Source organism: Vulpes lagopus, chromosome 10 (assembly GCF_018345385.1).
Source record: "Vulpes lagopus strain Blue_001 chromosome 10, ASM1834538v1, whole genome shotgun sequence".
NCBI classification, from domain to species: Eukaryota; Metazoa; Chordata; class Mammalia; order Carnivora; family Canidae; genus Vulpes; species Vulpes lagopus.
In genome coordinates, this window is record NC_054833.1 from 56,771,797 (window position 1) to 56,799,257 (window position 27,461).

Consider the following 27,461-nt stretch of genomic DNA (forward strand, 5'->3'; position numbering starts at 1 on the left):
CTCTGCTACTTCTAACCAAAGTATAAAAAGAACTCTTTTCTATCACACAATGTTACAGTTTTGTTGAAGGAACTTTCACTCATATATACAAAAACAAATACCTTCAAAACCATCAACATAAAACTACAATGTTTCTGATTCAGAAATCCTGTTTTTCTGGGATGTGCTCTAAGTTGCTAATTGTATGAGCAGCACCTCTGGTGGCCTGCATCTTTGCAAGAAACCACTGCATAACCAGAAATTACAGACTGATCCATATGGCTCAAGGGAAAACGAGAGTATTTCCAGAGTGTCACACAGATTTAAGGAAACTGGCTATTTAAATAACTCTTTAACTTTATAAATAAATATTACAACATTAACAGTCTCAGACACCAAATCGTTTAGTTACCTCTACAAGAGATGATGATGGTAGTCAATACTAACTGAACACTCAGTATGTTCCATCATGATCCCTTTATAAGTATTAACCTATTTAATCCTCACAAAAATCCTGTGAAGTGACTACTTAAATTTACACACACTACACAGATCCACCCTCTCCCCTGAATCTCTGCCCATATACTTTATTCCTCTACCTTCTCTGTGTAATTCTGGATCAACTGTCCTTGTTCCCAGCTCAGGCTTCCAAACTGGGCAGTAATCAGATCCCATTTTATTTCCCCAACTCAAAGACACTCTGTTCCAGAAATTCCTGCCTTCCCTACTGAATTCAATCCCCTCAACAAACATGCTATAATTTCTCCAACTTTTACAAAAAGAAATAGGAAAAAGCCCAACCTCATTCCAGTTACTGTCCCATTTCTCTGATTTCGTTTTATAGTCTAACTTTTGAGGCGGGGTATTTTAAGAGGTCTTCTCCATATCCATGCCTCCAATTCCCGCACCCATTCTCTCAAGCTCCCACTGATCTGGCGTTTGCCCCAACCACACCCCCTGAAACTCCTTCTCAAGGTCACCATTCACCTCTAGTGACCCCTATCCCTTATCTTACCTGAGACTTCTCATCTGATACAGGTGATCTCCCTCCCTCCTTGAAATGTTCTTTGGTGGGCTTACAGACTACCATATTCTGGTTTTCCACTTACCTCCCTGACTCCTCCTCCTACCCCTTCACTCGTTTCTGCTAACTTCTGACTGCTTAACGCTGGTGTGCCTCCAACGGTTACTCCTTAACCCTCTTCTCTCACTCATCCCATTCAGCCTCAGTTTATATATACAATTTTTTTAAAGATTTTTTTTAATTTATTCATTAGAGACACAGAGAGAGAAAGAGAGAGAGAGAGAGAGGCAGAGACACAGGCAAAGGGAGAAGCAGGCTCCTTGTAGGGAGCCCGACGTGGGACTCCATCCCAGGACTCTAGGATCACACCCTGGGCTAAAGGCGGTGCTAAACCGCTGAGCTATCCAGGCTGCCCTATATATACAATCTATATACCAATTCCTAGTTACAGCTCTGAACCAAGTCTCTTCACTGAATTCCTGATCATGTATGATAAGCTGCCTACATTACAAGACTCCTCTACATCAATGTCTAACAGGCAATTCAAAATTTGTCTATTTAACACTGAGCCTCTGGTAATGTTCTGGTCCTGCAGTCCTTCCACCTCACTGCCACATCCATCCTTTCAGCTGCTCAGGCCAAAAACCCCGAAAGCATCCTGAAACATTCTCACACATGCACCCCTCCAAAAAACATCTGATCCACCAGAGTATCCTGAGAGCTCTGTTCAGAAAACAAAGGTAAGAATTCAACCATTTATCGTCTCCACTGCCACCATCCTGGACCAAGCCAATATGGCATCCCATCTGACCTACTGCTAAAGCCTCATACCCAGTCTACGTATTTGTCTCTGCCTCTGTCCCCCTGCAGTCCATTCTCACCCTGTGAGTCAAGACTGATCAAACAGGAGTCAGATTTTTTTTTTAAGATTTTTTTTTTTTTTAAGATTTATGTATTTGAGAGACAGCAAGCAAGCACGCACATACACACGAGCAAGGGCAGAGGGAGACATTTCTTAAGCATATTCCCCAATGAGCATGGACCCCGACATGGGACTTGGGTCCCAGGACCTTGAGATCATGACCTGAGCAGAAATCGAGTTGGCCACTTAAAAAATGCCTGAGCCACCCTAGGCACCCCAGATCCTATCACTCTTATGCTGAAGAACTTCTAATGGCTTATCTAACCTCAGAGTAAGAACCAAAGTCCTTACCTATGAAGACGATGCCACTACTTCCCACTGAGCTCCTCATCAGACTTTCCTCCCATCTTGGAGCAGAGCCTGGCTATTAGTCCACAGGCCTGGAAAGCACTCCAGACATCAATACACCACCCCCAACTGTTCATTCTCTCTCTCCCTTATTTTCTCTCTGGGGCACTTATCACAATCTAACACACCATATTTTAAATTTAATTATCTAGTTTATTATCGGTCTTCACACACTAAAAGTAAATGCTATGCCTGCAAGATTTTTACGCTGTTATTTTAAGTATTATTCTTAGAGAAACAGGAACCCAAAATATTTGTTAAGTGGCTACAGAATTAAATTTGAAGATTAAATTTGGTATGTCAGTGCTTTAAGTGTTATATTAAGATAATTTTTACATGATCCTGTGGCTTAAAAGCTATGATTTTCAAACAAGGTCAAGCCCTTTGTTCCTGTATAAGGGTTAAGAGATTTTACTACATTCTTCTTCAAACCGTTTTTCCAGAAAGGGGGAAAAAAAAAACCCATATTACCAGTAAATGTCTTTTCAGTTGCAGCAGATATAAACCTTGGAGACTAAAGCTCCAGGGACATCTCCGGAAAAAAGTAGCAAAGATTTTTAGCTAAAAGAAAAAAAATTGAGGCTAACAAGTATGTTGGTACCCCAGCAAGTTTCTAAAACAAAACCAAGTCCTCCATATAGTGAAGGCAGAGTCAAGGTTTTATGCTCAACATTAAGGCAAGTCAGTATAAGGAAAAAATAGTATAACAAGGAAACAATAAAGAATAGCTAGCTACTGCTATTAAGGATGAGCATACAACGTAACATGTGGTACCTCAAAGACTTTACAACCAAGAAGCCCAATCAAAAATATGGAAAAATGGGGATCCCTGGGTGGCTCAGCAGTTTAGCGCCTGCCTTTGGCCCAGGGCGCGATCCTGGAGTTCCGGGATCGAGTCCCATGTCAGGCTCCCGGCATGGAGCCTGCTTCTCCCTCTGCCTGTGTCTCTGCCTCTCTAGGTCTATCATTCATAAATAAATGAATGAATGAATCAATCAATCAATCAATAAATAAATAAATAATTTTTTAAAAAATACGGAAAAAGGGTTCTTACCACTCGCCCTAGTACTCAAACAGAAGTCTAATTAAAAGGAATGGGTCTCAGTATACCTGGGTGGCTCAGCAGTTACGCATGCCTTCATTCGGCTCAAGGTGTGATCCCAGGGTTCCGGGATAAAGTCCCATTTTGGGCTCCCTGCAAGGAGCCTGCTTCCCCTCTGCCTATGTCTCTGTGTCTCTCATGAATAGATAAAATCTTAAAAATAAACAAATAAATAAAATGGGTCCCAGGCGTTATTTTAATCTTAATATTAAAAAAAAAAAAAAATCCGTAGCCTAACCAGGAGACCTATGAATAAACTGAAAGTTGACAGAAGTTAAAAAAAAAAAAAAAACTCTAACTGCAGAGAACATAAATATCTTCAAATATAAATTTCTTTCAAATCTCATTTTTACTTTAAATGTTAGGGCAATTTTTCATTTTAACTTTGTAATACATCCATGTTTAATTTAATACTCATGGTTTTTCTTGAATTGTCAGTAAATCGATAGCTCAGGAATATTTACACCATGTTTTTTTTACTATAGTTTTAGGTATACCCTAGTGAAAAGTATACCATTAGGCAAGCAGGAATTGATGATAAATTAGAGTAACCTTACACTTGAAAAAATAACGCATGAATTCAAGTTTCACAGAGAATTCAAATTATAAATACCATTACCAAAAAGTTCTAGTGTTCTTTGAGTAAACAGCTAAAGAAAAAAATTTAACAATTGAGAAAACAAATTTTCCTCATACATAACTGAATTTTATGCAATTCAGATAGGATCAAAGCATCAACATATACGACTTTTAAAACTTAGCAGATTTTTAGAAGAAAAGTAGAATAGTTACATGATGTACCATGTATGCACCACACAGGTTCAAATCAGCACATGACCATTCTCATTTACCTATATCTGCAACCCTATCTCCCAACCTAGATTTCAAAGTAAACTCCAGCTGTCATACTTTATTGGGAGGTGGGGTGTTGATAAAGATTTGTTTTATTGAATAACTGATCTGAGGCCACTACATACAGAGGAGTGGGAGTTCTATTTCTTGGTCTCCTTCTCTTGGACAAAGTCTTACCGATCTCCCCTCTGGCCTGGAGCCGCTCTTTGCAGCACTGATGGGCATTCTTGGTCTTAGACCTGTGGGCCTCAGCCTGGTCAGCCAGAAGCTTCTTGCCAACCTTGTCTGCCTGCAGCTTGTGGATGTGTTCCAGGAGAATCCGCTCATTTTGAACATGTTACTCTTCACTTTGAAGTACGGGCTGTGACACATGTAGTGGCCTATCTTCTCAGATTGACGGTATCTTCTGAGCAGCCAGTGCAGAGCTCTCATTCCTCATCCAGGCCACCCTCTCAGGCATTCGAGCACTGTCAGAAAATACCATTTCACTTACCGATGCCCAAAGTGGTTTCCGGGACAGAGCTGGGAATGGACAGTCACAGGCCTCTGGATGATCAGCTCATTTCTGATCAATTTCTGGATCTCCCGGCAGGAGCTGGCATTGGCGATTTCATTGGTCTCATGAGGTCCAACCCGACCTTTCTGCCACGGCGCAGGGCACTGGAGGCAAGCCTCTTCTGAAGCCTGAGCACACTCATGGCTGCAGCCTCAGCACAAAAGGAACTCCAGATGTCATACTTCCATCTATTAATATTTTAAGATAAGTTCTGGGATCCCCGGGTGGCTCAGTGGTTTAGCACCTGCCTTCGGCCCAGGATGTGATCCTGGGGACCCGGATTGGAGTCCCACGTCGGGCTCCCTGCATGGGGCCTGCTTCTCCCTCTGCCTGTGTCTCTGCCTCTATCTATCATGAATAAATAAAATCTTTAAAAAATATATTTTAAGATAGGTTCTAAAACATAACCACAATATTATTATATCCTAAGAAAGGTTTACAATTTGCTAGCATCACTTATCTAGCACTTAGATTTTCCCTTTGGCTCCATAAGACTAATTTACAATTACTTGGTGAGAACCAGGATCCATCCAAACAAGATCCCCACACTATATTTGGTCAATATGGCTCTTTAATTTCTAGGTCCCTGAGCTGTTTTCTTTTCTTGTCACTTATTTGTTGAAGCCAAGACATCTTTCCTATAGAATTTACTTCTGGATTTTACAAGTGTATCCTCTCAGGGAGTCTTTGAACATGATCTTCTGTACCTTGTATTTCCTATAAATTGGCAGACCTAAGGGCTTAATCAGATTCAGAATCGAGTTTTTTTGCAAGACAGTTTCACAGGGGGTGCCACTACATCACGTCAGGAAGCCCATGTCCTGGCTGGTCCCTGTTTATGATCTGTACAGAAGCCACCCTCTTCAACCTACTAGCTGCAGTTGTTGTTATAGATCATTACCTATAGCTATTTAATTAGGCTTCAAAATGGCAATACTCTAATTTCTTTCATATTTTTATTAGTTGTGATACTGATTCACCTACCCAGAATACCTGATTCCTTACTCTTGCCCTCAGAGGGGGCTGGTTCCATGTCTTCCAAGGTGACTGTTAAAGTGTTTTGCTGTTACTGCTGCTGCTGTTGTCATTGGCTTTAGTATTATGAAATCTGTTTCAATCCATAATTAGTACTCATTTTATCCACCCAAACTGTCCCACTGAGCAATCTGTCCAATGGGAACCCTGCCCAGTGATAAAGTTGCCTGCCCATTGACCTCTGATAGCTTTCCTGCTTTCTGTACACAAGACAGGATGTTCCCAACATTGCCAATCTCAGACAAATCAGTCATTTCTCTGTGGAGCCCTGTTTCCATTTAGTGAGAACCAGTAAATAAATGTGTTACCACACCCTGTGGGCCTTTCTCCTGAAATCTCCTGTCCTTTGTCTCCCTGTTGCTCCACTGTTGACAAAAAGACCAACTGCCTGTCCAACAAAGTTCTGTGTGACTATCTGCCTGCATCCAAGACATCTAACTCACCACAGATTTAAGAGAAAAAAAAATGCGTGGGAGGCAGGCACAACTCAGGGGAGAGGATGATTTAACTTTAAAGAAACAACTAACAGACTGAGCATACCAATGTCAAAGAGCAAACTGAATATGCAGACAAATCAGGATTTAAGAACCAAGCACTAGGGGATCCCTGGGTGGCTCAGCTGTTTCGCTCCTGCCTTTGGCCCAGGGCGTGATCTTAGAGTCTCAGGATCAAGTCCCGTGTCGGGCTCCTGGCATGGAGCCTGCTTCTCCCTCTGCCTCTCTCTCTCTCTCGCTCTCTATGTCTATCATAAATAAATAAAAATAAATCTTTAAAAAAAAAAAAAAAAGAACCAAGCACTAAGAGTTCAACTGTGGGAAAACCTACCTTTAGAAATTCCCTCCAGTTCAAACAAGTTTTGCTTTACCATATGCATTCATGTGCACAAGAAATAAAAATCAAACTTCACCTTGAAAACAAAATAATCTGAAAATTTTAGAACAGTTCTGCAAAGTAAATTGACTCATAATTAAAATCTGATATGATGTCCTGTTAGGCCAGACACCCAGAAGGAATCAGATAGGCAGATATGCAAGAAAGCCCCAATCTCCCAATAAGCAACTTAATGTCCATCACTTTGAGGGGAAAAACAGTGTCATTAGGTCTTCTCTGCAATGTTTAGCAAAAGTGATCTAACAACCAAATAATTTTTTTAACCCCAGCCCCAAGCAGATTCTAATGCCCTACAAAGAGTAAATGTGGCACAATTTGATTTTAAACAACAGTGCTGGGCAGCCCAGGTGGCTCAGCGGTTTAGCGCCACCTTCAGCCCAGGGCATGATCCTGGAGACCCAGGATAGAGTCTCACGTGAGGCTCCCTGCATGGAGCCTGCCTCTCCCTCTGCCTGTGTGTGTGTCTGCCTCTCTGTGTCTCTCATGAATAAATAAATAAAATCTTTTAAAAATAGATTAAATAAATAAATAAACAAACAAACAACAGTGTTTGGGACGCCTGCGTGGTTCAGCAGTTGGGCGTCTGCCTTAGGCCCAGGGTGTGATCCTGGGATGTTGGATCTTTAAAAAAATAAATATATAAATAAATAAACAAACAACAGTATTTTACTTTCATTAATGAACACTTTTTTTTTTAATTTTATTTATTTATTCATGAGAGACACAGACTGAGAGAGAGAGGCAGAGACACAGGCAGAGGGAGAAGCAGGCTCCCTGTGAGAAGCCTGATGCAGGACTTGATCCCAGGACCCCAGGATCATGCCCTGAGCCAAAGCCAGACGCTCAACCAGTAAGCCACCCAGGCGTCCCAAATGAAGACTTTTTAAAATTCAACAGTCCTGGCTTATTTCTGACAATTGTAAATATTTCATAAATATTACTTTCAGTGATCCCTTAAAAAATAGCTAAAAAAATTAAACACATAGAAAATAGAGCTTCAACAATACTACAAAAAAATCACTTCTAGCAGTCACAGCAAAAAGCCAACTACTGCATTTATTCTGGAATTATTTTTAGTCATAGTACCAACAGACATTTGGTAAAGAACTGCTGTTACCGAAAACATTTCACTCAATAAATGTTTACTAACTTACTAAGAACTGTTTACTCCCCTAATAGTCACCTATTACCCAATTCTCATCTTACAAGAGATCTCTTGTTGATCTGCAGAGCATGAAATCAGAGACTGCTTCAGTATGCAGGATCCACAAGTAAAAATAGAACAGACTCCAGAGACTCAAATTGAGAATGGGGAGGAAAAACACAGCACACCATACTTAAAAAAATAACCTAGGGTACTATTCAAAAATCCAAAAAAGGATGGTATTTCTCATAATTTAAACACAAATAATTCAAGACTGCACTTTTCAAACTAGTTTTACATCAGGACTGCTAAGAGGACAGTAACAATATAGTATTCAGAATTACTATGCAACTTATGATCTATCCTCTTTATAGAAATGACCATACTTGCCCTAAAATACAAATATCATCTACTGTCATTAATGTGAAGACCAATAGTAATTCTCATCTTAAGGTATATTTTCTAGCTAATTAAAGAAGGCTTTACATGTAGATCACACTTTATACTGACCCAACGAACATAAAATATTAATGCTAATCAAGAATAAGTATAAGCTAAAATAATCCTAAATATATAGATCGGATACTCAAACAGTTTTCATGGTCCCTCAGAGTAGATAAGACACTGCACTCTCATCTACACAGCTTACACTTTCAGAAGGAGTCAAGAAAAGAGGAATGAACGGAGAAAAGGAATAAAGATGCCTGAGAAAGGGTACTAATGAAGAAGCAACCACAACTGCAGAAATTCAATAAAGCCTGCGAGGGGTGCCTGGGTGGCTCCAGCATTGGTTGAGCGTGAGCATTGGACTCTTGGTTTCAGCTCAGGTCATGAGTCAGCTAAGGTCATGATCTCCAGGTCAGGAGATTGATCTCCGTGATGAGCCCCTGCTGGGCGTGGAGTTTGCTTAAGGTTCTCTCTCTCCCCTTCTGTCCCTCCTCGATCTCTCCCCTTCTGTCCCTCCTCGATCTCTCCCTCTCTTAAAAAAAATAAATAAATAAAGTCTGCCTCGTTCTAATATAATCTGCAAAGGAGTTCCCTTTAAAACCATCTTTACAGAGATTTAAATTTAGCAGCAACTTGAACAATGCCATCCATTTAACCTAGGTTTACTGAGTGCTCAATATATGTCAAGCAGTGACTACACAGTGCACTAGGAACAGAATGGAGCTGTCAGCGACACTGTCAGACACCAGGGGAAGAATACATTTCTTGGCCCCCTTGTGGTTAGAGAGGCACCATGTGATGAGATCTAGTCCGTGACTTGTAAGTGAAAGTGCCTCCATTCACTTCTGGCCAGAGCTTTTATTGGTTGAACAGAGCCTCCAGATAAACAGTGCTTTTCTCTGGCAATGTTTGAGATGGTGGCTGCACTGTCACAGAGCAACCTCAGTGAGCAGAGACCTCTGGGGTCTTCAGGGGTATGTCTGTGTGTGTGTGCGCGCATATGTGTTTAACCACAACATAACCTAGCCCATTCTAACATAAAGAGTGATCAATATAGATCTCCTTTATCAGAAGTTGCCTACTGCCAAGCTAGGTCTCCCTGACCTCATACTGGAAATGGTTTTAAAAACAAATAACTACTATCTGCTATTTTAGCAAATTTTCTGCACAATTGTAGAAAGCTTTCTAAATCCTGATTTTATCAACTAACCTAATGGTCATTCGATTTCTGTGATTCCTATAAACTTAGTATATACAGTCATGTCTTCACCCAGTGATTATTTCTTGGAACTTGATCGATCAAGTTCAGGAACCCTGACACAAACCAGTAGACTGTCCATCAAGACTAATATGAACCAATCAACCACCACTACAGTTATAACTGTTCAAATGTACATGCATCCAGTCTTCCACTGGCTACCAGGAACTATTCTGTCAAGTCTTAATAGAATCTAGCAGCTTATATGAAAAAGGAAGTATGATCCGAAAGTCACTACTAGGGCAGCCCAGGTGGCTCGGCGGTTTAGTGCCACCTTCAGCCCAGGGTGTGATCCTGGAGACCCAGGATCAAGTCCCACATCCAGCTCCTTGCAGGGAGCCTGCTTCTCCCTCTGCCTGTGTGTCTCTGCCCCTCTCTCTCTTTCTCTCTGTGTCTTTCATGAAAAAAATAAGTATTTTTTTAAAAAAAAGTCACAACTAAACGCCACTAAGATTAAAAAATATATTTTTTAATGATTAAAGAGTTATTTGCATTGCTAACAGAAAGAATTAATTTCTCCTCCAGGTCCCCTTAAAAAGGACACTGAAATGCAACATCTTCGTTAACAGCCAGATGAGTGTCACTGGAGGGCTGCTGACAGCATTCCTCCCCTGGTTGGGGACAGCAGGGACAGCATCCAAAGTACAGTTCAGTCAAGACCTCTCTATACAGGTAGGTGCACGCTTTCTGCACTCTGAAGGAGCACATCAAAGTACCTGGGGGATGAGACCGGGGTAGCAGGTAGGTGGTTTCAAAACCCTATGAGAAACTAATTAAAGGGAGCAATCCTCCCTTCCCTTCACCAAATGCACAATTTTGAATACAATTTCAAGGGATTCCAGACTACAATGTCCATCCAAGACCTCCAGAAGGGATGGACTGCAGAGCCTTCGATCAATCCTCAAAAAATTTAATACCGGCAGAGCTGAATACGGTAGCAACAGACCTCTGACTGCATCACTGGCCAAATACCTCGAGTGCGGTTACTTACACTCAACGTGGACTCCTCAGAATAACCCTGGTGTGGAGCAAAATGTCCTTTCTGACCAAGAAGATGGTCCCAGCAGTCACTTACAACGGCTTAACACTTCCCCAACAGCCATCATCATCCCCAACCTCTCGGGACATCTTTCAGTGTGCCCAAATGTCCTGACCTTTTCAAAGGTCTAGCTAGTACCTATTAATTATTCTTTAGTCTTAACTTAGTTATCACTTCCATAATGATGTTCCCCCCAACTCCTCCTGCTGTATGATCCCCACATTTCATGGCAATTACAAATGTGACTGTCCTCCCTGCCCCGGGGGAGGGACATTTCTCCAGGGTCTTCCAAGCCCAATAGCACAGCTGACCCTAAACAACATAGGTTTGAACTGTGCAGGTCCACTTATGCATGAATTTTTTTTCCAATAAATATATTTGGGGAGTTTTTTGGAAATTTGGAGAAATACAGTTCTGTACATGTATTTTCTCTTATGACTTTTCTTAGTTACATTTTCTTTAGCTTACTCTGTTGTCAGGATATAGTATGTAACACACATAACATACAAAATATGTGTTAATCGACTGTTTACAGTACTGGTAAGGCTTCCAGTTAACAATAGGCTATTACTAGTTAAGTTTTGAGGAAGTCAAAGTCACACACAGAGATTTTCAACTGTGCAGGGGTGTGCAGGGGGTGGACACCCCTAACCCCTACATTGTTCAAGGGTCAACATTCAAAAATTTACCTGAAGAACAAGACTACCTCTGGTGAAAAGCAAATTCACCTAAGAAATTTTATAATCTCCTGTCTGATACACAACTGAGCACATTTCTTTTCAATATACTATGGCTCAGGTACCTGGTTGAGAACACGGTCGAAGCAATTAAATCTAAATGCCACCTCAAACATTTCAAAATAATAAAGCATTCAGACAATGTCTGGCTTTGAGCAGTTACTTTCTGCTGTACTCTCCAACCTACACTATTTGTAGAACATGCACCCAGGGACTGAAAGAAACAACTGGTAATTAAGTGGCATGGCCAGCTAGTTAGTCAGTTATTTAGTTACTTATACCACTCTTAGATAATATATCTTCATCATGAGGCTGCCTTCCCATTCTCCATAGCAAAAATGTTTCCATGTAGTTCACTCAAAAGTGGTATCAGATCATGAGGAATCATCAGATCATGGAGGACCCATCAAAAAAGGACACTGGGCAGACATTCATTTCTTTCTCCTCCAATGTTAATTATTATTTGACCCATGAAGAAGTCGTCTCCCAAGGGCCCTAAGAATGACCAACATGGTAAATTAAAGTGTATCAGTCAAGGGATCCCTGGGTGGTGCAGTGGTTTAGCGCCTGCCTTTGGCCCAGGGCACGATCCTGGAGACCCAGGATCGAGTCCCACGTCGGGCTCCCGGTGCATGGAGCCTGCTTCTCCCTCTGCCTGTGTCTCTGCCTCTCTCTCTCTTTCTCTCTCTCTCTCTCTCTGTGACTATCCTAAATAAATAAAAAAATTTTTAAAAAGTGTATCAGTCAAAGCTCAGGGCAGAAAACAGAAAATGGATATGTTTTAAGGAGAAAGAATTCAGCGAGGAACTGGGTGCTTACAACATTACTAGAAAGGCTAAAAGAAGGAGTTAAGAGAAAAAGCTCCAGGAAGACCACCAGAGAAATGCAAAACTGACCTACCCCCAGCCCTGGAGCTAAGAGTTCAAGAAGAGAGTACAGCAAGTGCTACCTGGATTCCGAAAAATGAATCAAGGAGAAATTACCACAATACTTACATGCAACACTGTACTGCAGATCACAGCCAGTGTGATAAGAAAAATAAATAAAAGACACACAAATCAGACAAGTAAAAATGGGTTGATTTGCAAACAACTGTATATGCAGAAATACCTACAGAAAATATAAAAACAGTAACTCAATTTAGGATGGCTGCACAAGGCAAGGTCAAAATACAAAAGCCTTTTTTTTCTTTTTTTGAGAGAGCAAGAGATCCTGTGATAGGGATAGGGGAAGGGAGGTGAACGCAGAGAAGGAAAGAGAATCTTAGGTAGACTCCATGCCCAGCACAGAGCCCGAGGCAAAGCTCTAGCTCAGACCCCCTGAGATCATGACCTGAGCCTAAATCAAGAGTCACATGCTTCACCAACTGAGCCACTCAGATGTCCCTGTTTTATTTCTATATATAAGACATGAATAATTGAAAAATAAAACTGTAGATGAGGGATGCCTAGGTGGCTCAGCAGTCTAGCACCTGCCTTCGGCCCAGGGCGTGAACCCGGGGTCCGGGGATCCAGCCCTGTGTCGGGCTCCCCGCAGGGAGCCTGCTTCTCCCTCTGCCTGTGTCTCTGCCTCTCTCTGTCTCTCATGAATAAATAAATACATCTTAAAAAAAAAACTGTAGATGATATAATTTACGGCAACATTAAAAAAAAACATGAAATACTGATTGATACATTCAATAAAGCAGGTATAAGATCTACACACGGAAAACAACAAACTTTGCTAACATATAAAAGACCTAAATAAATGGCCAGGTATGTCATGTTCACAGGATGGAAGACTCAAACTGTTACGATGTTAGTTCTCCTCAAATTAATCTAGATATTTGCTTTAATTCCACTCAAAATCACAGCAGGCTTCTTTTAAGATTATTTATTTAAGAGGAGAGAGAGAGTGCACGCGCACGTGCGTGCGCGCGCGCGCACACACACACACACACACACACACACACACACACGTGGGGGAGGGGTAGAGGGAGAAGCAGGGAGCCTTATGTGGAGCTGGATCCTGAGACCCTGAGATCATGACCTGAGCTGCAGGCAGACGCTTCACCAACTGAGCCACTCAGGCGTCTCTTTGTGAAAATCATTAAGCTGACCTGAAAAGACCTCAACATGCCAAAATAATCTTTAAAAAGAAAAGCAAAGTTGGAAGACTTCCACCACATAATTTCAAAACTTACTATACAACAATATTCAAGAAACTATGGTAGCGCCGAAGGACAGGCACACAGATCCACGTAACAGAATACCAAGTCCCCAAAGAGACCTGCACCAGAGTCCCGTAAAGAGATTTTCAACAAAAGTTCGAAGATAATTCAGAGCAAAAGGATAGTGTTTTCAACAAATGATGCTGGAACAACAGATGTAATACGCTACAGCAGAGATCAACCTTAACAAAAATATGCTAAGTGAAAGAAGCCATGCATAGGTCTCATTTACACGAAATGTCCAGAAAGGAAAGTTCACAGGGACAAGAAGCAAATCAGTAGTTGACTGGGGCTGGGAAGCTGACCACTCACGGGCACAAGGTTTCTTTCTGTGGTGGTGGAAAGGTCCTAAAATTATATTGTAATGATGATTGCAACTCTAAATGTACTAAAAGTACAGAATTATACTTACACCAAGAAGATTTTATGGCATACAAAATATACCTCAATAAATCTGTTTAAAAAATAAACTTCTAGGGGGAAAAAGAAGTTGTTCTTGAAAATTAGACTATTGCCAAATGAAAAACTAAGTGTTTTTACTTAATTTACTTTAAATACTATTGCCAAACTAAATGACAAAACCATATCAGTAACATGGAAGCCAGAGTAGAGAAAATCTCCAAAATATTTTAACTAAATAAAGACAGAAAAATGGACAACATGAAAATAAAAAGGCAAAGAGATTAGGGACCTCCAACACCTGACTAGCAGAAGTTCCAAAGTTCTGCTGGAGGACAGGAAAGATGCCCATGAGCTCTCAATTCCCTTCTGAAGAATGGAGAAAGGAGGGGCAGATGAGAGACTTGCTTTTCATTCTATTCTCTTTGATAAAACTCACATTTTATGCCGTGATATGCAATACCTTTATAATTTAAAGAATTGTTTCACTAACAACTGAATTATGTTTTAGCCATACAGTGGAATACTGTGTCGTTCTCTATGTGCAAATACATAAAGATGACTACACTAGGGACGCCTGGGTGGCTCACTTGGGTAACTGCCTGACTCTCAATTTTGGCTCCATTGGTGACCTCAGGGTTGCCACCTCAAGCCCTGGGTCCAGCTCTGCACTGGGCAGTAAGTCTGGATGGGATTCTCTCTCTCCCTCTACCCCCCACCCCACCACACTCTCCCACACATATGCCCTCTCTCTAAAATAAACCAATCTTCAAAAAAAAGTCTTCTTCCCCTCCCCTCTCTTCCCTCTCTCAAAAAACAAAAAAACCCAACAATAAAAAAAGATGGCTATACTATATTAAGTGAAACACCAAGATTAAGAACAATGCATTAAGATGGTATGTTTCCAAAATAAAATGTGGGGTAGAGCAACTTTAGAAGACAATCTGGCAGATTTTTTTTTTCTTTTTGAACTTGTGTTTTATTTTTCTTTAATCCATTTTTTTTGTATATTTTTCACTGGAGTTCGACTTGCCAACAGCATAACAACCCGTGCTCATCCCATCAAGTGCCCCCCTCAGTGCCCGTCACCCAGTCACCCCCTCTCCTTCCACTACCCCTTGTTCATCTCCCAGAGTTAGGAAGTCTCTCATGTTCTGTCTCCCTCTCTGATTTTTCCCACTCATTTTCTCTCCTTTCCCCTATAATCCCTTTCACTACTTTTTACATTCCCCATATGAATGAAACCATGTGATGATTGTCCTTCTCTGACTGACTTACTTCACTCAGCATAATACCCTCCAGTTAACTTGGCAGTTTCTTATCAAGTTAAATTGTCTTTCCATACAATCAGCAATCATACTCCTAGGCATCTATACAAGTGAACTGAAAATGTAGGTTCACACAAAAACCTGTAGACAAATGCTTGCAGCACCTTTATTCATAGTCACTAAAACTGGAAAACACCAAGATACCAAGACAGCCCTCAACATGAGAATGGATAAGCAAACCGCGGTCCAGTGGAATGTACAAAGTAGAAAGGTGTGTGTGTGTATGTATGTATGTATATATATATATATATATATATATAGGAATGCGACTCTGTGATGAAAAGGAATAGGCTACAGATCCATGCAGCAACGTGGATGAAACTTAAATACATACTGCTCAGTGAAAGAAGGCAGACCCTAAAGCCACATATGATATTCCGGAAAAGGCAAAACCACCAAGGATGAAACAGATCTGTGGTTGCCAAGACTAGTGGAGGGCAGTGACCAACCATAGGGGGCACATACAGGGGAACTCTAGGTCATAAAACTATTTCCAGGGTCCTGAAGTGGTGGATATGTGACTTTATGCACTTGTCAAACCCACTCAAACAATGAACTGTGAGGTATGCAGAATAAATTTCAAAAATCAACAAGGATCCTCTGACAAATGACTATCAGAAACGCTGACAAAACCCCACTGAAGGGACGGCTGGGAAAAGGAGCAGACCTAAATAACACTGGACATCAATGTCCTGACTACAAACTGGAAAGATGAGAAGAAAAAGAATGTGCATAAGCCTATACTCTAGTTGTCAATCTGTTTCCCACAAGGGTATGGTTAGCAATTCTGGAACTGCTTTCAAATGAGTGGTGGGAGCTGCATTTCTCAGGGTCAGGAAAACAAGGGACCCCTGACCCTTTATCAAAGTGAGCCACATCAGTAGGAAACCAGGTGTAGATAGAGAGGACCACAGAAACACTGTATATACACACAGGGTGACCACTCGCACACAGTGCCCACCTCCTCCTAATGCAATGACGCTCCAGGAGCAACAAAGCACTGCCAACGCCCAGACCTTGCTTTCTAGAGCCCACATCTCACATTCTTGGAAAAACAGCAGATTCTAGGGCTGGGTGAGAGAAAATACAAGACAGGTCTGATACATTCTACAGTCATCAGAGAAGAAGGAAGTGCTCAAAAATTAAAAGGACAAGCACATGTCAGAGGAATACCAGACAACCTGAAAGACCTCTCAATGACCAAAGCTGGAACAATCTGAGAACAAAATAAATGACATAAGAAATAAAACATGTGACAGCTTATTATACATGTCAGTGTGAGCAAGCCACAGTACCCAGGTATTTGATCAAACATTATTCCAGGTGTTTCTGGAATAAGGTTGTTTTCAGACAAGACCACAATTTAAATCAGTAAACTCTGAGTAAAGCTGATTATCCTCCATAATGTGAATGGGCCTCATCCAATCAGCTGAAGGTCCTAATTTTTCAAAAGACTAGCCTCGCTCTAAGAGAAAATTCTGCCAGCACACTGCGTCTGGAGTTGAACTGCAACATCCTCTCTCCCCTAGAACACCAGGCTACCCTGCAGATATTGGACTTGCCAGCCTCTACAATCATACACCATGATATATATATGTATTTACCTCCATCCTATCAGTTGTGTTTCTCTGGAGAACCCTACTAATATAGATTGCAACCCAAAGTATACAATAAAATATCCAAGTCTGTAGGGTGCCTGGCTGGCTCAGTCAGTAGAGCCTGCCCAACTCTTCATCTCAGGGTCATGAGTTCAAGCCCCACGTTGGGCACGGAGCCAACCTAAAATTTAAAAAAATACACACCAGTCTATACACAATACAACATTGAATTAACAAACAGGGGAGAAGTGAAAAGTCCTCCTTACAGAAAAATTCCAAATAATGTTAAGTAAATATTCTCCCCAACAGGAGGTGGGAGGCCTACTCCCTCCTTCCCATGAGTGTGGGCTGGCCTTAGTAGTTTACAATGAAAAGGGTAGGAAAGGGGGAAACGAAGTTACAGTGGAAAACCCAACCAACACTGCCTTACCCAAGTGACCAAGGATCACGCAAGCAATGCTGTCATGTGGTTATCGCAAGTAATGAGTCCAATGTAATAACAAGGACACTTCACCTCTGCAGTATTCTTTCTGAAAACCTGTAACCCCAGTCTAATCATGAGAAAAACATTAGACAAACCCAATTGAGGAACATTCTACAATGTACCTAACCAGTATTCTCAAAACTGTAAAAGCCATGAAAAACAAGAAAACTCTGAGAATAGAAGCCTAGGAAGCCATGCCAACCAGACACGACGTGAGGTCCTGGATGGACTCCTGGAACAGAGACAGAAAGCAGGTAGAAACTGTGAAAATCTGAGGTAAGAACTTGAGTTAATAATAATGTGTAAGTACTGGTTCATTAACTGTAACAAACATACCATACTAATATAAGATGTTAGCGAGAAACCTGGTACATATATAAGAACTCTCCGTACTATCTTTGCAATTTTTCTACAAATCTAAAACTCTTCCTAAAATTAACGGTTTAAAACAAGAGAAAAAAAGCTTATAACAGTGGTATAGCTTCCCCAGCAGCCACACGCCAGATGCCTTAGACCCCGAAGAGAGCAGCAGGAAGCAGAGCTCTCACCCAGGCCACTGCTGCACCTGTGAGAGTTAAATATAAACCAAGTTGGATGACAGTTTTGTTCTGTTTCCACCAAGCAAATGCTAAGGGAGAAGCAGCAGCAAGGGTATAACCCTAAGGGAGAGATGTACAAACAACCGGAGAAGACGCTGAAAAATACAGTGTTTCTCGGGGGACCTAGCACGCCATAAATGTTCACAGCATTTTGAAAAATGATGTTAGCACATCCTAAAGTCCTAGACTTCTAATGATGACAATATAAACCGCCCTATGCACTGCTAAATAAAAATATATGTTCTCCTCTACTTACTGGGGGGGGGGGGGGGTCAAAGAATATTAAAGCAAAGTCTCAGAATAACACCCCTCTCTATATAAGCCTTTAAAGGATATTTTAGTTTTAGAATCCTCCAATGAAGAAGATGACAAATAAACAAACCCAAACATCAGGTGAGGCCATGAGCAATAGTAATGCGCCTTTTGAAAGATACAAAGTTTAACATACAGCGTGCTATCATGTAAAAAAGCAGCAGTCTTATTAAAAAGGTGACCTGGGTTTGAAACCTACTGCTGCATTTACTTGCTAAATGAATTTGTAAAATCAACTTCTTGATCTTGGGCTCATTTTCTTAAACAGTATCAAGTATGTAAAAGGAGGGGATCCCTGGGTGGCGCAGCGGTTTGGCGCCTGCCTTTGGCCCAGGGCGCGATCCTGGAGACCCGGGATCGAATCCCACATCGGGCTCCCGGTGCATGGAGCCTGCTTCTCCCTCTGCCTGTGTCTCTGCCTCTCTCTCTCTCTCTGTGACTATCATAAATAAATAAAAAAAAATTTAAAAAAAAAAAAAAAAGTATGTAAAAGGAACTTCAAAGAACTTAACTCCAAAGAGTACGATTTCCACTAAAATTCTTAACACTAAAGGTCCTTCCTTCCAGAATTTCAGTTTACTAAAAAGGCAAAATATAACAAAAAGAAAAATAATTACATTAACAGAAACTTCAAAGGGATGGCTGATATTTCTATCACAAGTTTTCTTTTCCAAATCTACAATAATCATGTTCATTTGTCATTACTAAAGTTCTTTTAAAACATACATATGACATCTTCCTGTAGAATCTTGATTTAGGTTGCCTAAGATTTAAATACATCTGACTCACCATCAAAAAAAAAAAAGCAAGAAAATAAAAGAAACATATGACCCTCAAAGACATCCTAGGACTTAAGTAATAAAGGGATAATTCAATCAACTCATTTTATATTCTCTACGTACATCTAATTTAAATACTGCTAAAGACAGTCTCACAGATTAATGAAGTCAGGGGATCCCTGTGTGGCTCAGCGGTTTAGCGCCTGCCTTCAGCCCAGGGCCTGATCCTGGAGTCCCGGGATCGAGTTCCATGTTGGGCTCCCTGCATGGAGCCTGCTTCTCCTTCTGCCTGTGTCTCTGCCTCTCTCTCTCATGAATAAAAAAAAATCTTAAAAAAAAAAAAAAGAGAGAGAGAGAGAGATTAATGAAGTCTAGTTGTCTTTGTTTTGCTATTGTGAATAAGTCAAACCTAGTTTCCTCTTCTGGAAAAATGTGGTCAGCCACCTGGGTAGAAAGTCTAAGGTAGCTAAGGTAGAGGACCAGAGAGAATCTTTGAAGACATTTAAAAAAAAGAAAAAAAAAAAAAAAAGACAAAAGCTGGGGGGGGGGGGGACCTTTAATTTTTGTGGCAATTTATAAATTAATAAGAGTTGAGAAAACTATAGCCATAATAGATAGAACTGTCCATTAAAGAAATTGCTCTGAGATAAAAAATTAGAACCCTGTTGAGAAACAAAGCATTCCAATGAGAGTCATCTGGTCAAAGCTATACTTGTAAAAAGGCCAACAATGTCTATTCTACTGTGGTGAAAGACCTACCTCTAATTATTAACCAATATTTGTCTATAAAACTTTGCCTTCCACACTAGAAAGGGAAGCCAGGGATTGTATCTTGTATCCCTAGGACCAAGCATGGAGAAGAAACTAATGTTTATTAAGTGGAAGTATTCTGTTTTACTTTCTAACTTAAAAGATTCAGTTCACATGTCCTTAAGTCCTCAGGGGGGAAAAAAATCGAGTACATTAGTTCTAATGCATTCAATACCCATTTAATGGCTGCCTGCTAAATTTCAGTCACCCTCCTAGGCTTCTGGGATGTCAGTTAACAGGCAAAAATAAGAGTCTCTGTACCCAGTGGGGGAAGGGGGATGAAGAGCACACTTCTGATGGGCACAGAGAAATGTACAGGACTGCTGGGTCACCATATTGTGCACCTGAAACTAATACGACACTCATCTTAATCACACTTGACTAGAAGTCTCCGTCCTCATGGAGAGAGCATGCAGTTTAAATGTCACTCTGCACCCTGCCCAGAGCAGTGATACTCAAAATATGCTCCATTAACAGGTGCACATCTACCAAACCATTACTGCTCAGTGACACATGAACCCAAGGCAAGCATTTAGAAACTCATACAGCAATTTGATAAGTCACTTTATAGGGGCCTAATATCATAAATTATGGGCTGAAATGTATGTCTTTTCAATTTAATTTCTCTAACAGCTCATTTCTATTGTTTTTCTTCTAAGTATTATTACAAAATTAATTAGATTTTTCTTTAAAGCTGGTCTTTCATCACATAAGGACAACACTGTACTCACTTGCCATCCCCACAGCACACAAAACAACAGGTCATCAAATTTGAAGGAATCATGTTACGACATAGCATTGTGTATACACAAATGAACTTCACTCAAGAGATCAGAATATGCTGAAATTATACCCAAATTTGTGTATGAACACTTCTCTCAAGAGAAGGTCTTTAATTCATTAAATTGTCAACTCATTTATAAAAGCACATTCAGGGAAGGAATCAGGCTCCATCAGCAGACAGACCTATTTTTGCCACCCAGCTCCATCAGGGTTAGCTTGGGGAAATTACCAGATGTAATATAAACCTCAACTTCCTTATCTCAAGAAGGTGGTAACACTGACTTCAAAGACTTGCTGTGAGGACTGAATGTGACCACAACTGGAAAGACCTGGGATCAGGAAGAGTATTGTGACAAGCACTCATCGATCTGTTTCCTTCCCATCGCCTCTCTTTTAAATACGTTTATTTATATAACTGTGAGGTGAGCAGGCTTAGGCCCTTTAAAGCATTTTTTTTAAAGATTTTATTTATTCATGAGAGACACACACACACAGAGGCAGAGAGACAGAGGGAGAAGCAGGTTCCACGCAGGGAGCCCGACGTGGGACTCGATCCCAGGACTCCAGGATCACGTCCTGGGCAAAAGGCAGATGCCCAACCTCTGAGCCACCCAGGCGTCCCCCCCTTTTTTTTTTTAAGATTTTATTTATTCATGAGAGATACACACAGAGAGAGGCAGAGACACAGACAGAGGGTAAAGCATTTTTAAATTACAAATTGCTGCCATCCCTTGAAAGTTGTGTTCAGACTCTTCATGGAAATCTTCTACAGGCTTATTGGTTGTCTCTCAGAAACACCTATCTGTTGTAATTCTGTCAACTTTCGATTTCAGCCCACCATGTTAATTATTTCTAGTTACTACTTTCTTCACATAATAAACGCAAAAACTTCTTTAAAGTATATAACCTAGTATATAACCTTAAAGAGACCAGACATGCTGGTTCTGATGTATCCAGGAAGCCTTCCCAACCCCACAGTCCTCCCCACCCCCAAAGCTAATCACTCCTTCCTTCCACATGCTCACGTGCATACAGCATTAACCTTTTGTTTGCATGTCCATTGACCTCTCTCTACTATGCGCAGCACCTCAAGGTAGAATACCACACCCCCTCTGCATCCCCCAGCTTTTCCCAGTGCAACTCCACACAAGACCTCAATAAATCAACTTTTCTTCTGATCCTCTCTTCCATTTTCCAAATGGCAGCACAAGAAGTTTAGATAAGGATTACTTAAAATTAAGATGGAATTTCTATCTTAAACTATAGATTTCTCTCTCAACTTCCTTTTCCTTGAAAGTGTTAATGTGGCAGTTGTATCATTGCTTAAAACTATGAATAGTAAAACTATGAATAGTAAAAATGGGAGTTCTCTACATGAAAAAAGACTGATAAAAATGCTTTGGCTACCAGTGACATTTTAAAAACTTTTTATTTTTAAGTACAGATCTATAATGGAAAAAATAGTACAGAAAGGCCTCATATACCTAACATCCTGCTATAGTAGATCAAACCAAAGATATTGACATCAATACAATCCACACACTTTATATAGATTTCATCACTCAGTGTGCCTACAGCTCAATGCAATTTTACCACATCTGCATATCTGCAAAGATACAAAACTGTCCCATGGCCACAAAGATTCTTCATGCTACCACCACCCTATATAGCCACACACCACTATCATCCCTAATCCCTGAAAACAACTAGTCCATTCTATATGTCCATAATTGCGTCATTTCGAGAATTCTATACATATATCAAGACCATTCAGTGTGGGAAAGGGCAGTCTCTTCAACAAGTGGTGATGGGAAACCTGGATATCCACGTGCGAAAGACCGAAGTTGAATCCTTATCTTCATCATGTACAAAAATTAACTCAAAATGGATAAAAGATCTAAACATAAGACCTGGAACTATAAAACTATTAGAAGAGTACACAGGAGAAATGCCTGATGACACCAGATTTGGCGATGGTTTCCTGGGTATGACACCAAAAGGACAGGCCACAAAAGCAAAAACAGAGAGCACCAAACTTGAAAATTTTTGTATGCCAAAGGACACGATCAACAGAGTGAAAAGGTAACCTATGGAATGGGAGAATACTTGCAAATAGTATTTATTACCTAATAAAGGGTTAATATCCAGAGTACATAAAGAACTCAAACAACTTAAAAAATAAATAAAATAAAATAGAACTCATACAACTTAACAACAAAAAAAATCAAATAACCTGGTTAAAAATGGGTAAAGGACTTGAATAGACATTTCTCCAAAGATGATGATTCAAGGTCCAATGAGCACATGAAAAGTTGCTCAACATCAGGAATCATCAGAGAAATACAAATCAAAACTATAAGATATCATCTAATGCCCATCAGGATGGCTACAGTCCAGAACAAACAAACATCATGATCCCAGGGTCCTGGGATTGAGTCCTGAATCCAGCTCCCTACTTAGTGGGGAGCAAGCTTCTCCCTCTCTCTCACCCCCACTCATGCCCTCTCAAATAAATAAAATATTTAAAACAAAAACAAACAAAAAGGTAATAATAAGTGTTGGTGAGGATGTGGACAATTTGGAACCCTTGTACCCTTTTGGTGGGAATGTAAAATAGTGCTACCACTAGGGAGAATATGGAGGTTCCCCAAAAACATTAAAAACAGAACTCATAGTAGGCTCATCAACTGTGACACAGGGGCAGCCCCAGTAGTTCAGCGGTTTAGCGCCGCCTTCAGCCCAAGGCCTGATCATGGAGACCCAGGATCGAGTCCCACATCGGGCTCCCTGCATGGAGGCTGCTTCTCCCTATGCCTGTGTCTGTGTCTCTGCCTCTCTCTCTCTCACGCATAAATAAAAAGAAAAATCTAAAAAATAAAATTAAAAAACTGTGACACAGGCACTACTCATAGGGGGGTGCAGATAACAGGCAGGAGGTCTAGAACATATGGGGGCAGAGGGGTGTATGAGAAATCCCTGTAGTGTTTGCTCAATTTTGCTGTGACCCTAAAACTGCTCTAAAAATAGTCTATTTTTAAAAACAGAACTACCATATGATCCAGCAATCCCACTTCTGAATTTATAGCCAAACTGAAAGCATGATCTTGAAGAGATATTTGCACACCCATTTTCAAAGCAGCAATAATCACAAGAGCCAAGAGGTGGAAGTGACCCAGATGTATGGATGAGTGGATAAACACCACGTGGCACACACATACAAAGGAACGTTATTTAGCTTTAAAAGAGAAGGAACTGGGGCACCTGGGTGGCTCAAGGGTTGAGCATCTGCCTTTGGTTCAGGGCATGATCCTGGAGTCCTGGGGTCGAGTCCCGCATCGGGGTCCCCACAGGGAGTCTGCTTCTCCCTCTGCCTGTGTCTCTGCCTCTCTCTTTCTCTGTCTCTCTCATGAATAAGTAAAATCTTAAAAATAAATAAATAAAAATAAAAGGGAATGAACGTCTGTCACAAGCATGGATGACCTTTAGGACATATGCTAGTGAATAAGCCAGTCAAGTCAGAAAAAGACAAATACTGTATGATTTCATTTATAGGAAGTAAAGTTATTAAATTCACAGAAACAGAAAGTAAAACGATGGTTATGAGCAAGGGGCAAGAGGAAAGGGGAAAGGGACAGCTGTGGTTTGATGGATAAACAGTTTCAGTTTTAAAGGTAAAGTTCTAGAGGTCTGTTCACAATGTGAATGTATTTAACACTACTGAACTGTACACTTAAAAACAGTTAAGAAGGGGGCAGCCCCGGTGGCACAGCGGTGTAGCACTGCCTGCAGCCCAGGGTATGATCCTGGAGACCCGGGATTGAGTTCCACGTCGGGCTCCCTGCATGGAGCCTGTTTCTCCCTCTGCCAGTGTCTCTGTGTCTCTGTCTCTGTCTCTCTCTCTGAATAAATAAATAAATCTTAAAAAAAAAAAATAGTTAAGGTCAATTTTGTGTGTTTTTTACCACAATAAAAATAATTTTATGTAAAGGGAATCATACAGCATGTAAACTTTTGAGATTAGCTTTTCTTCATTCAGCAGGAACTCACTTGAGCTCATCCAAGTGGTCATGTGTATCAGTGGTGTTCATTCATACACATCCAGTTCATCCATGATACCGACGTACCACCATTTATTCACCCACAGAGGGTGTCTGGGTCGTCTGCCAGTTTTCAGCTCTCACTAATAAAGCTACGATGACCATTCAGGTTTTCACAAGGACATAATTTTCATTTCTCTAAAATAAATGCCTGAATGTGCCCTTGATAATAGTCTATACGCTTTTACAAGAAACCACGAACTTTTCCACAGTGGCTGCACTATCTCACACTCCCACCAACAATGTAGGAGAGCTCACGTTCCTCTACACCAATGCACAGCATGGTTTAAATGTGCATTTTCCTAATGTCCAATAATGTGGACCATCTTTTCATTTGCTCACGTGCCACCTGAAGTGTCTGTTCACATTTTTGCTCACTTTCTACAAGGACTGTTTTCTTTTCCTGCTGAGTTTGAGAGTTCTTTATATAGTCTACAACTATTCTTTGCCAGATATTTAGTTTACAAATACATTCTTCCAGTTTGTAGCTTGCCTTTTCATTTGTCTTTCACAAACGTAAGTTTTTAATGTTGGTGATGCCCAATTTACCAATATTCCTCTTATTGATTGTGCTTTTGATGCTGTGCACAAAAAACGTTCACCTAGCAACCCATTGTCTTTGAAACTGAAACTCCAATGTAATGTACATTCTTACATAATGGACATAAGAGTAAGAAAATGATAACACACACAGTTAAAATGTGGGCACATTCAAAAGCAAATCCAAACAGTGCTTCCTAACATAAAGGACATTTAGGAAAAAATCCTAAATGTGATTAATTGTTCTTTAAAAGCAATCCTTACAAGATTAAAGCAAAACAACTTTTAAAATTTCTACTGCCAGGTAAAAATACAAATAAGTTATTTATTGTTTACACTTTTCACAGACCCCTAACCACTGGGGGCATGGACAAGAAAGGTGGAGAAAAGTCAAAAGAAGCAGTAGCAGTTTTTCTAAGTTATCACACATTGACAGAAAGCATAAATAAAAGGAAATTTTCCTCTTACAAAAATTAACTCTCCACATATTTTCTAGAATTTCACATCATAAAGAGAGGTATACATCGCTATGCCAACAACAAAAAATTACTGTATTTTTCCCAGCATTTTCTCAGAGTACCAGAATCCAACACTGGAACAGCACCGATAAAAATTTCTGACATCCTTGAATAAGGCTAATACTACCCTGCACTGGGGGAAAAAAAATATAATGCTGTATTTTAACATGCACATATCTTGGGGATCCCTGGGTGGCTCAGCAGTTTAGCACCTGACTATGGCCCGGGGCGTGATACTGGAATCCCAGGATCGAGTCCCACCATTGGGCTCCTGCATGGAGCCTGCTTCTCCCTCTGCCTGTGTCTCTGCCTCTCTCTCTCTCTCTCTCTCTCTATCATGAATAAATAAATAAAATCTTAAAAAAAAAAAAAAACTGCACTGAAGCATCCAAAACCAAATAATCCAAGGGTTGAAACCTTCTTGATAATATAAACAAATACTCCACCTGAGAAAAGGAAATCAAAAGCAGCAATACAGTGACAGTCCCCTACACCAAGGCTTCTTAATTATGTACAAAAGTATCACCAAATACAAAGTGTATTAGCATAAAAACTACATAGTAAAACTATATATTCTGGTAGTACATCACAGCAAATGCAGATTATACAAAATACTAGTATCTACAGATTGTAGAATTTAATTTACTTTAACCTTTTAACATGCTCAGCAGCATCTCAGAAAGTGAGGTCATCTGTTACAAAAGACTAAAGTAGTATGTTTCATTCAGTAGTTTATAGAAAATCAAACTACTGTTGCTTATAAAAAAGAGTTTCATTGCATTATCAAAAATATTCACTGAACAGAAATTATTACTCAAAAATCATTTATTCCCTAATGTTAAGAAAATTCACTTATTCACTGAAATACTAAGACTTTCCCCCAGCTTCAGGGCAACTGGGTGGCTCAGTTGATTAAGTGTCTTCCTTCGGCTCAGGTCATGATCCTGGGATCCTGGGATCCAGCCCTGTGTTGGGCTCCCTGCTCAGTGAGGAGTCTGCTTCTCCCTCTCCCTCTACCCCCCTGATCGCTCTCTCTCAAATAAATAAAATCTTTAAAAAATTATTAAAGACTTCCCCCAGTTTCACGGAGATACAATTGACATATAACATTATGTACTTTTAAGGCCCACAACATAATGATTTGACATGTATACGCCGCAAAATGAGGCTGCTTTAGATTCTGTGACAACACAGGTCGGATATCCAATTCCTCCACTGCAAGGCACGTAAATTATCCAACACCCCCACCCCATCACAGTATGTTTCACTTACGCTTTTTTTCTTGACAGCATATTCAGTAAAACATGCAGTAGCTCCACTATTTCTATAATAAAGGAATTATTTCTGGATATAAAAATTCCCAGACTGTTAAACAATTAGTGGTATGATGCAATATAAACTTACTTGTAGACTTCCCTGCCATTTCCAGATTTTTAAACATTTTCTTCTATATGAGTTAACAACTATTAAAAATGTTAATAGTTAAGAGGCGCCTTGCTGGCTGAGTTGGTAGAGGCTGAGATTCTTGATCTCAGGATTGTCAGTTTGAGTCTTTTATCTTAAAAAAAAAAAAAAAAGATTAACATCTATTAAGGGGGGGGGGGTGCTGAGTGGCTCAGTTGGTTAAGCAACCAACTCTTAATTTTGGCTCAAGTCATGATCTCATAGGCC

General features: G+C 40.4%; 1 protein-coding gene and 1 pseudogene across 1 annotated transcript in view; both read right to left on the reverse strand.

Moving 5' to 3' along the window:
• Window positions 1-27,461, reverse strand: part of UBE2G1 (ubiquitin conjugating enzyme E2 G1) — a 99,651-nt gene that overhangs the window by 66,503 nt on the left and 5,687 nt on the right. The gene's annotated exons all lie outside the window — the stretch shown is intronic.
• On the reverse strand, window positions 3,490-5,070 carry LOC121499573 (annotated as a pseudogene).